Here is a 12,500-nt window from a genome sequence, read left to right on the forward strand (position 1 = left end):
AATCCCCAGCACGAAGGAGTTTCAACGGGTTGCCCGGGCCTCTAGGCCAGGGAGAACATGTTGATTCCTTCAGTGTAGCGCGCGTGCGGCCCAGGACATCTAAGGGCATCACAGACCTGTTATTGCTCAATCTCGTGCGGCTCAAAGCCGCCGGTCCCTCTAAGAAGAATTTTAATACGCCGCCAGTGAGTTGCGCGACCCGAGAGCCGCGCACACCTAAATGACGACGCCTATTTAGCAGGCTAGAGTCTCGTTCGTTACCGGAATTAACCAGACAAATCGCTCCACCAACTAAGAACGGCCATGCACCACCACCCACCGAATCAAGAAAGAGCTATTAATCTGTCAATCCTTCCGGTGTCCGGGCCTGGTGAGATTTCCCGTGTTGAGTCAAATTAAGCCGCAGGCTCCACTCCTGGTGGTGCCCTTCCGTCAATTCCTTTAAGTTTCAGCTTTGCAACCATACTCCCCCCGGAGTCCAAAATCTTTGGTTTCCCGGAAGCTGCCCGCCGAGCCATTGTAGTAACGTCGGCGGATCGCTAGATGACATATTTACGGTTAGAACTAGGGCGGTATCTAATCGCCTTCGAACCTCTAACTTTCGTTCTTGATTGATGAAAACACCTTTGGCAAATGCTTTCGCTGATGTTCGTCTTGCGACGATCCAAGAATTTCACCTCTAACGTCGCAATACGAATGCCCCCAGTTATCCCTATTAATCATTACCTCGGAGTTCTGAAAACCAACAAAATAGAACCGAGATCATATTCTATTATTCCATGCACGAAATATTCAAGCGGCATTTTGAGCCCGCTTTGAGCACTCTAATTTGTTCAAAGTAAAATTGTCGGCCCACCTCGACACTCACTGAAGAGCACCGCGATAGGATTTTGATATTGAACCGGCTTTTAACGACCGGCTCACCGACGATATGCTCCGCAAACGTGTCAGTATCACCGCGGATGCGGTGCACCGACAGCGCGGCGCACAAATGCAACTACGAGCTTTTTAACCGCAACAATTTTAGTATACGCTATTGGAGCTGGAATTACCGCGGCTGCTGGCACCAGACTTGCCCTCCAATTGTTCCTCGTTAAAATATTTAAAGTGTACTCATTCCGATTACGAGGCCTCGTAAGAGTCCCGTATCGTTATTTTTCGTCACTACCTCCCCGTGCCGGGAGTGGGTAATTTGCGCGCCTGCTGCCTTCCTTGGATGTGGTAGCCGTTTCTCAGGCTCCCTCTCCGGAATCGAACCCTGATTCCCCGTTACCCGTGACAACCATGGTAGTCGCAGAAACTACCATCGAAAGTTGATAAGGCAGACATTTGAAAGATGCGTCGCCGGTACTGGACCATGCGATCGGCAAAAGTTATCCAGATTCATCAAAATTAACGACTTCAGACGCCAGGCCCTCCGTCGATTGGTTTTGATCTAATAAAAGCACTCATTCCATCACTGGTCAGAGTTCTGATTGCATGTATTAGCTCTAGAATTACCACAGTTATCCAAGTAACTGAGTAAGATCTAAGGAACCAAAACTGATATATTGAGCCATTCGCGGTATCGCCTTAATACGGCTTGCACTGAGACATGCATGGCTTAATCTTTGAGACAAGCATATAACTACTGGCAGGATCAACCAGGGAGCTAACTAAAGCTTCCGCTAGAGCCTCAAACGTAACACGACGATGCCGCCGCGACGTTTGCTTCTCTATATAATTATATGTGCGCGAGGCGTGTTTAAATAACATGATATGTGACGGCGGCGACCGTCACACGCACACTATTCACACACACACACACGGGCGCGCACACGTGGATAAATCTGAACACAGTCAGTTTAACCGTTGAAAGTATCATCTTAACGAGACACCCCTCAACAATTCCCATTCGCATCAAGCGAAGGAAAAATTTTAATATCGGTCAACTTTTATGACGCAAACGATCAATCTACGCACGGAGAGTGGAAGGATCGAAAATTGCGACCAAGTTTTGGAATATACGTGTGTTTCACACACACACGTATAAACATCTGATAAAAGCCCATTGGTACATCACAAACGTGTGCGATGTGAGCATTAAAAATTTTCATACTGCCGTTCAATAGTCGTAGTATATTTTTCACGGTCTGCGCTCCGAGAGTGTATCAAGATGCGTAATATTTATTACACTACACATATAAAATACAATCTACGAAACTGACAATCTATCAAACCGTCGGCAGACGCAATGTTACTACAGCTACTACTACTTCTTCTACTACTACTACTACCACACTACTGAACACTGATCTTCTGATTTGAAGAGTTTTTGTTGTTCCATAAAATACTAAAGATTAAAAACTGTATCGCGCCGTTTGCACAACACACGCTTTTATAATATCATCTTTGGTCTTTTATTATTTTATAGAACTAACACTACTCTACAATTCTGTCAGACTCACCACCAAACACCAACCCCAACCCCACATCAACGCCACACCGACACGCGAACTGCGGCAACGAGGAGAGCGCAGAGCACACACGGGCGACGCGGTACAACAGCGACGAAATAATGATACATACACATACGTACACAATCTCTCGCTGCGCACGCGCATCGCCCCCCCGTCTTCGCTAGCCTCGCGCACCGATTGTCTCGCATCCCGGCAATGGTGTTTCTGCTTGTTTAATTTTTCACGTATCACGCACGGCATATGTACATACATACATACATACATACATACATACGCCGCGCGCGACTAACGCCTCGTGTTTTCAAGGTCAAGTCAAAAAACTTTGTACGCGTGCAGTTACGGCGGGCAGTCGTCAAAAATAATTCATGATTATAAATTTCGTGGTCCATATTAAATAAATTATAAACAACAACAACAACAACAACAACGACAAAAGAGGGCGTTAATTTTTGATAGACATAAATTTGAACCTCAATGTAATAATAGTTAGGTTTGTGTGTAGGTTAGGTTAGGTTAGGTTAGCTTTTTAAAACTAAATTATTTCTGGCCACGAAATTTATAATCATAATATTAGCTACATTTCGTTTCTCTTTTCTCAGAAAATTCGAAAATTTTAAAATTCGAAAAAATTCGGCTATTCAACAACAACAACAACAACAAAAGAGGGCGTTCATTTTTGATAGACATAAATTTGAACCTCAATGTAATAATAGTTAGGTTTCTGTGTGACGATTTAATAGTTAGGTTTGTGTTTAGGTTAGGTTAGGTTAAGTTAGGTTAGGTTAGGTTATGTTAGGTTGGGTTAGCCTTTTAAAACTACATAAATTATTTCTGGCCACGAAATTTATAATCATAATATTAGCTGCTTCGTTTCTCTTTTCTCAGAAAATTCGAAAATTTAAAATTCGAAATAATTCGGCTATTCAAAACAACAACAACAAAAGAGGGCGTTAATTTTTGATAGACATAAATTTTTGAACCTCAATGTAACAATAGTTAGGTTTGTGTTTAGGTTAGGTTAGGTTAGGTTAGGTTAGCTTTTTAAAACTAAATTATATCTGGCCACGAAATTTATAATCATAATATTAGCTGTTTCGTTTCTCTTTTCTCAGAAAATTCGAAAATTTTAAAATTCGAAAAAATTCGGCAATTCAACAACAACAACAACAACAACAACAACAACAACGACGACGACAAAAGAGGGCGTTAATTTTTGATAGACATAAATTTGAACCTCAATGTAATAATAGTTAGGTTTATGTGTGACGATTTAATAGTTAGGTTTGTGTTTAGGTTAGGTTAGGTTAGGTTAGGTTAGGTTAGGTTAGCCTTTTAAAACTAAATTATTTCTGGCCACGAAATTTTTAATCGTAATATTAGCTGTTTCGTTTCTCTTTTCTCAGAAAATTCGAAAATTTAAAATTCGGCTAAATTAAAATGCACCTTCCTATTTTTACCCCTTCTAAGAAACAAACATTTTGTACTCAACCGTTTTCATATTTAACAGGATTTCTAATTAAGAACACATACCGCAGAATAAACATGCCCAGTATTTTTCCTATTTCGGAGTTATACCACCGTATTAGGATATTAATCTATAAAATTCGTATCGTATTACGGCGGTATTTTATTTCTTATTTTTTGGGTAAAAAATGACTTACAAAAATATGAAGCAAGCTATTTAAATAGTGGGTGTAATAGTAGGAAAATGCTATAAACAATACAACATACAAACTTGAACGGCTTATTAAGACGAAAAACTTAGTTTATAAAATACTAGCTTATGAATAGTAAATGTAATATGTAGGAAGACTCATCTTTCAACATTAACCGTATTAAGCTAAGTCTCTACTACATGACCCATTCTGGAGACCTTAAGATGACTAAGCAAGTAATTATAAGTTCTAGAGTGGGGAACAGTTAAGAAAACACCGATTTAGAAATTATTTTTATTCAACACGGACTATATTCTGGAGACCTGATGATGACTAGGGTGGAGAACATCTCACCTACAGAGATATAAAGGATTATTTGACGTAATTCTATAGAACGGCCTCTACCATGTCATGGTGTATCTAATGGTAATGGTGACCAGGCAAATGTATTTAGCGTTCTCTGTATATCTCTTCATACCTAGTAGGAATAATATATGCATGCAACCTACAAAATAGGGGAACGGACAAGAAATCACGTTTTTTTTCGACTTGTTATGTATGTATTTTGTAGTTAGTTCGAGGTTAATTTTTTAAATCCTATAGTATATGGATTGTTTTGGACCCTTAAAATATACGATAGAACAGCAATTAATCTTTTTTTTTTAAATATTCAAATATTCAATGTCTGGTTACTGTTTTAAATCTGTCAAAAATTATCGCCTTTCAAAAACAACACGAAATTACAAACAGATTTTTATTTATTTACATACCTCTTTTTAACTTTCATTTCATTATCTGCACATGTAAATACCTATTACAATCTGGTTTAATTTAACAAAACGTTAAATTCGGTAAATTTTAGCGTTATTTTAAAAAAGAAAAACCGCACGTACAGTCCCCCGTCCGAGTCGAACTGACACCGTCAAATTTCGTCGAAAATATGCAATAGAGGTGAGGTTTTATGTGGGTTTTATTATAAATTCGAGTTTTTTCTTGATAATTTAACGATAATAATGAAAATTGAAATTGATAAAACAAGCAATACAAATTGTTACAAATATCATAACATATTTTTTGGTATAAATTTCATGTATGAAATATGTATATGTAGCGGTTTTCCTAACAAAATGCGTTTTATGTTAGTAAAGGGGTTGATTTGTATGTATTGCACGCCTCATAAGCGAAGCGTTGAGGTGGGTACTACTGTCACTTCGCGCAAAACATCTGATTTTTCAAACTTAAAATGTCTTTATGTATCATACATTGCACTTGTAAGATAATACATACACACACATATTAAGAAAAAACACTATTTTTAACGTTCATGATATTTTTGATGTCATATTTGTTATTTAAACTAGTTAAAAAACAGTTTAAAAAAGTTCTGTCTTGGACGTCCGTGTGTCTGTATGTGCGGATCCTTTTTCTTGTTAACACGATAGCGACCGAAATACTTTACTAATCGAGTCTTTTTTTTTCTCTTACGCTTGAGTATGCTCAGGAATAGAACCCTTTCATTTTTCAGGGTCTGATTCGATGTGGTTTAACTGTTATTAAATAAACAAAAATAATAATTAATAAATATTTATTAAAAAAAAATTATGAGGCGTGCACTTTTGGATTTTCCAAATTATTTTTTTTATGTTTAGGCCGTTCTAAAATGAAAAGTAAACAATACACTTTGTTAATTATATCCTTGAGTATCACATATATTTTTTTTAAGACAATCGTACCAACAGTTTCCTCAACAAAATTCAATATGTATAAGGTGTTTTTCGATTTTGACCATAGTGATCACCTAAAATAATTATAATATTATCATTACTATGATAGATGATAACATCATTATTGTTGTATAATAATACATAATATATAGTTAACTGGGCGATTATCAAATTACGTATTGAATAAAACAATCTATTAAAACCTTTTTAGTTTTACCAAAAACAATCATTGAGGTTTTACGAAAAATTAAAAACATTTTTGTCAAACCAAATGTCACTTTAAATAATTATATTGACATTAATAAAATATATATTAATATAATAATTACTAGCGGTCCGCCCCGGCTTCGCCCGTGGTACATGTTTACGTTTTCTCTACATAAGAACCATCCTCGTACTTCAAGGAATATAATAAAAAAGAATTATCGAAATCGCTTCAGCCGGTTTCGAGTTATGCGCTTACCAACACATTTTGCGATTCATTTTTAGGGTTCCGTAGCCAAAATGGCAAAAACGGAACCCTTATAGTTTCGTCATGTCCGTCTGTCCGTCTGTCCGTCTGTCCGTCTGTCACAGCCGATTTACTCGGAAACTATAAGTACTACAGTGATGAAATTTGATGGGAATATGTGTTGTATGAACCGCTACAAAAATATGACACTAAATAGTAAAAAAAAGAATTGGGGGTGGGGCCCCCCATACATGTAACTGAGGGATGAAATTTTTTTTTTCGATGTACATACCCGTGTGGGGTATCAATGGAAAGGTCTTTTAAAATGATATAAAGTTTTCTAAAAAACATTTTTCTTAAAGTGAACGGTTTTTGAGATATCAGCTCTCAAAGTCGTAAAAAGTATGTCCCCCCCCCTCTATTTTTATAACTACGGGGTATAAAATTCTAAAAAAAATAGAGGTGATGCATGCTAATTAACTCTTTCAACGATTTTTGGTTTGATCAAAGTATCTCTTATAGTTTTTGAGATAGGTTGATTTAACTGTAATTTATTATATTTGCTGCTACGGAACCCTTTGTGCGCGAGCCCGACTCGCACTTGGCCGGTTTTATTATATATATTATTAATTAATTATTAATATTTTATTCAATAAATACATAGGTTAAAATGAGTGTAACATTCAGTAAGAAGAAAAGAATCAAATACCATGATTTGGTTTATGACAATACGGATAGAGATTCGATTCCGAAGCGTGGATATTATTCGGAATTGGTTTCGAACATGATGAAAGAGGATCCTTCTAAAGAAGTGTATGCAAAAAAACGCATGAAGCTTATGTTACAGGTACTTTTATATTTATATTAATCATAACTAGGTTTTGGCCCGCGGTTCGCCTGCGTTGGAACTTGACAAATTATTTACTACTAGCCGCCCGTCCCGGCTCCGCTCGGATTGACACAGAATAAAAAACATCATAAAATATAGACTATGTTCATCAGGTAGGAATGAAATGGTAAAATATGTATTTATTTTTTAATCGGGCCAGTAGTTACGGAGCCTATTCAATCTATAAATCTATACTAGTTTGTTTGAACGCGCTAATCTCAGGAACTACTGTTTACTGATAAAAATTATTTCGGTTTTAGATAGCCCAGCCCATTTATCGAGGAATTATTATTATGCTAAGACCAACAGGAGCGGAGCCACGCGGGTGAAACCGCGAAGCGCAGCTAGTTAAGTGATATGTGACAGAATACAGTAGATTCACATGCACTCCAATTATATCATTCATCATTAAAATTGATTTACAGGCCAAAACAGATAAACTAGCGCCAATGTCGGTTTCACTGCCGAAGCCGCAGAAGCCCAAACTGCTTAGCTGCACCACCACCAGGAAGATGGACTACATAATATAGAGAAGATGAGAGCATTGTAATATGTTGTATTTATTTATATTATTAGTGTTCTTTAGTTGTTAGTGTGCTTTATTTACCGTTTTTACCTTTTATTTATTCCGTCTTTGCATAGTAAATAACCTTTTACCTTTAAAGTTTGATCGTAATCGAGCAAAAAACTAAGTACAATTTCTTATATTTAACTTTTGTAAAAGGTAGTTCAATCTTTAACGTAAAATTAATTTTCATTATTTTAAGACGGCCGTATTTAATAATCCTGTAATAATTAATAAAAATAGTAGGATCCAACTTCTAAAGCTCGCCGCAATTAAAAGGAAAAACTTTTTAAACTTAATTATATGAAGGAGTTGTATCAATTATTATTATTAGTCTCGATAGAGCGGTAACTCTCGTTAATTTTAAATGAGTTCACTGGATTTGGTTAAATAACAAGTTTTTTTGTATCAAGGCTTAATAAATAAAAACTTTAGAATATTCATTGTAATATTCTAAAAAAGGAGTGGCTAGATTTTAAGGATTTGTGTTTTATGCTGGTTCAGTAGATTTTCTTTATCTGGAGAAGGTTACGCACAAAACATAACTTACCGTAGAGCGTATTGAATTAGGGTTTATTACTTTAACAAAAAGTTTATCAGCCGTACAAATAAAAACTTGCTTATTCAAACCTTATGCAATGCATAGATATTATGATAAGAATAAATAAAGAATAAGGATGTCATAATTTCTTACAAATAAATTTGTAATGCTCACGCTATGCAATAGGCGCAAAGCGGCAACGTCGCAATTCATTAACAAAATTATGAAAAACATTGAAATTGTCTACGGTTAAGCCTTGGTGCTGTCATTGTGCTGACGCTCGTTTGACTTCGTCGATTTTGTTGTGAAGTTTCATCATACGATGTTCTGTTTATTTATTTTTTAAATATTTATTGGAAATAATTTAAATATATCATTAAATATGCAAGCAAATGATAGATAACGCTATCCAATATCTTGAGAACAGAAGATAAACCCACCTTGAGATAGAGAGTTGCCAAATAACTGGTACTCAAAACATACAACTCCAGGCTTAGAAGATTTATATTTTCAACGAAAGTGTATATTATTGTGATAAGTTTAGAAATAAGTTTTATGTATGTATGGTTTGGCGCATGTTGTAAATAAATAAATCATTATAAATATCAAAAGGGTTTTTCATAATTTCGTATATTTTGACATTTCATACAAAATTTTCCATTTCAATAGGTACGTAATGAAATTATTAATTTGCTCAACTTTTTCTACTTCCCGTATTACTCTCATTGCTAAGATTGAAAATTGCTTCTAAAACTTGTAAAACACAGCACAATGTACTAAAAGATATGTTATAACTCGGTTATGTCAGACTTATACTAGGGTGGTAGCCGTAATAAGGACGGAATAGCATTAGTATGAATACTTATTACGAAGTTATACTAGGTTACATTTATTTCGTGTTTATTTGTATGATTTTTCCTTATTCTTAGTTTATTCTTTGCATAAAATGCTATATTTCGTTTATTTGTACGGCTGTATATGTATAAGAACGTTCACACAGTAATTGTGAAGTTTAGTACATAGATTATCTAACATTAAATATTACCTTACATTAAATAGAAATAGAAATAGAAAAATTCTTTATTGAAAAAGTTTTAAAAATAATAGTTTAAATATGGGTAAATTAAAGTTAAAATTTGGGTAAATTAAAGCCTGTGTTAGTTCAAAACTGTGTTACAGGCTTTAGAATCCCCTCACAATTTTAGTAGATTGGTTGCCTTTTTGAACTTAAATAATTTTACAATTTCAACAAAAAAGATTGCATGCATGTATGTTTGTGTGTGTGTGTGTGTGTGTGTGTGTGTGTGTTTATTACGTGTGTATAATGAAATAATAAAAATAATTTAATAGTTTCTATTAAATATATGAACGTAATAAATTATCTTACCTACTTATTTAACATTGCTTATTTTAAAGATAAATAAACAGATTTATTTATTAAAATTACTCAGGACGTTATTAGAATGAAAATGTTTTTTCCCCAGCAATTCCCGTTCGAGACGTTTGTACCAAAGTTGCAGTTTCTAAGCATAGTGCTTCCGAAGGAGTTACCAAGGCTGGTCAAAATTGAACGACTTAGGAGAAAATTCCTTGCTGCTAATATAAAGGTAATGGTAATGATTACATGTTCACAATTTGTGTCGTCTATTAACTAAAATATTTTATCACAATTATTCATAGAAATCAAAATAATTGTTATGATAGAATGTAGAGCCTAGAGGATTATTATAAACTAGCTGTTCCCCGCGGTTTCACCCGCATTGCTCTGCTCCTGTTGGTCTTAGCGTGATGATATATAGCCTACTAGCTTTCCGCACGCGGCTTCGCCCGCGTTTTCAAAGAAAAACCCGTTCCCGTAGGATTTCCGGGATAAAACCTATCCTATGTCCTTTCTCGGGTATCAAAATATCTCTATACCAAATTTCATGCAAATTGGTTCAGTAGTTAAGGCGTGATTGAGTAACAGACAGACAGACAGAGTTACTTTCGCATTTATAATATTAGTATGGATATAGCCTTCCTCCATAAATGGGCTATCTAACACCGAAAGAATTTTTCAAATTGGACCAGTAGTTCCCGAGATTAGCGCGTTCAAACAAACAAACAAACTGATACACAAAAAGCTATAAGAAGCTGAATCAAAACAACGACAACAACAAAAGAGGGCGTTAATTTTTGATAGACATAAATTTGAACCTCAATGTAATAATAGTTAGGTTTATGTGTGACGATTTAATAGTTAGGTTTGTGTTTAGGTTAGGTTAGGTTAGGTTAGGTTAGGTAAGGTTAGGTTAGGTTAGGTTAGGTTAGGTTAGGTTAGGTTAGGTTAGGTTAGGTTAGGTTAGCTTTTTAAAACTAAATTATTTCTGGCCACGAAATTTATAATCGTAATATTAGCTGTTTCGTCTCTCTTTTCTCGGAAAATTCGAAATTTTTCAAAATCGAAAAAATTCGGCTGTTCAACAACAAAAATAGGTACCTCAATGTACTAATAGTTTGGTTTCTGTGTGACGATTTATTAGTTAGGTTTGTGTTTATTTATTTATTTATTTATTTTACTTATTTTATTTATTTGTTTCAGATTAATAATTTAAATCCATATATTTGTTAGTAAATTGGCCTTAAAAAACTATGTTAGTATTAGAAAAGAGAAACGAAACAGCTAATATATATATACGAAACAGCTAATATGTAGTTTTAAAAAATTACTAACCTAACCTAACCTAACCTATCCTTTTCCACCTTATAGAAAATTTTCCTGACGTATAGAAATTTTCCTGGCTTATATAAGTTTTCCTGACGTATAGAAATTTTCCTGGCGTATGGAAATTTTCCGGACTTAGAAAAATTTTCCTAACCTAACCTAACCTAACCTAACCTAACCTAACCTAACCTAACCTAACCTAACCTAACCTATCCTTTTCCACCTTATAGAAATTTTTCCTGACGTATAGAAATTTTCCTGGCTTATATAAATTTTCCTGACGTATAGAAATTTTCCTGGCGTATGGAAATTTTCCGGACTTAGAAAAATTTTCCTTACCTAACCTAACCTAACCTATCCTTTTCCACCTTTAGAAATTTTTCCTGACGTATAGAAATTTTCCTGGCTTATATAAATTTTCCTGACGTATAGAAATTTTCCTTGAGTATGGAAATTTTCCTGGCGTATGGAAATTTTCCGGACTTAGAAAAATTTTCCTAACCTAACCTAACCTAACCTAACCTAACCTAACCTAACCTATCCTTTTCCACCTTATAGAAATTTTTCCTGACGAATAGAAATTTTCCTGGCTTATATAATTTTCCTGACGTATAGAAATTTTACTGGCGTATGGAAATTTTCCGGACTTAGAAAAATTTTCCTAACCTAACCTAACCTAACCTAACCTAACCTATCCTTTTCCACCTTATAGAAATTTTTCCTGACGTATAGAAATTTTCCTGGCTTATATAAATTTTCCTGACGTATAGAAATTTTCCTGGCGTATGGAAATTTTCCGGACTTAGAAAAATTTTCCTAACCTAACCTAACCTAACCTATCCTTTTCCACCTTTAGAAATTTTTCCTGACGTATAGAAATTTTCCTGGCTTATATAAATTTTCCTGACGTATAGAAATTTTCCTTGAGTATGGAAATTTTCCTGGCGTATGGAAATTTTCCGGACTTAGAAAAATTTTCCTAACCTAACCTAACCTAACCTAACCTAACCTAACCTAACCTAACCTATCCTTTTCCACCTTATAGAAATTTTTCCTGACGTATAGAAATTTTCCTGGCTTATATAAATTTTCCTGACGTATAGAAATTTTCCTGGCATATGGAAATTTTCCTGGCGTATGGAAATTTTCCGGACTTAGAAAAATTTTCCTAACCTAACCTAACCTAACCTAACCTATCCTTTTCCACCTTATAGAAATTTTTCCTGACGTATAGAAATTTTCCTGGCTTATATAAATTTTCCTGACGTATGGAAATTTTCCGGACTTAGAAAAATTTTCCTTACCTAACCTAACCTAACCTATCGGCGGAAAATGTGGAAATTGCGTGGAAATGTCCGGAAAAGGCGGGAAAATGCCTGGAAAATCCCTGGAATATGCCTGGGTAATGCCTGGAAAATATCCGGAAAATGCGTGAAAATGTCCGAAAAAAGCGTGGGAAAATGCCGCAAAAACGAACAAAACGAAAAATAGGTCGACTTAACCTGTAACCCT

General features: G+C 35.0%; 1 non-coding gene across 1 annotated transcript in view; it reads right to left on the bottom strand.

The window, feature by feature from the left end:
* The window catches only part of LOC149474875 (small subunit ribosomal RNA), a 1,905-nt gene extending 255 nt beyond the window's left edge, over positions 1 to 1,650 (bottom strand). Inside the window, exon 1 of the ribosomal RNA XR_016318222.1 lies at positions 1 to 1,650. This exon is cut by the window's left edge and continues 255 nt beyond it. This is a non-coding gene — a ribosomal RNA (small subunit ribosomal RNA).
* Between the last annotated feature and the right edge of the window lie 10,850 nt (positions 1,651 to 12,500).

This window comes from Colias philodice, unplaced genomic scaffold, assembly GCF_061535455.1.
Source record: "Colias philodice isolate Cphi_HAF_F1 unplaced genomic scaffold, ilColPhil1 Martin Lab GWU primary ptg000018l_1:1-1108441, whole genome shotgun sequence".
Taxonomy (NCBI): Eukaryota; Metazoa; Arthropoda; class Insecta; order Lepidoptera; family Pieridae; genus Colias; species Colias philodice.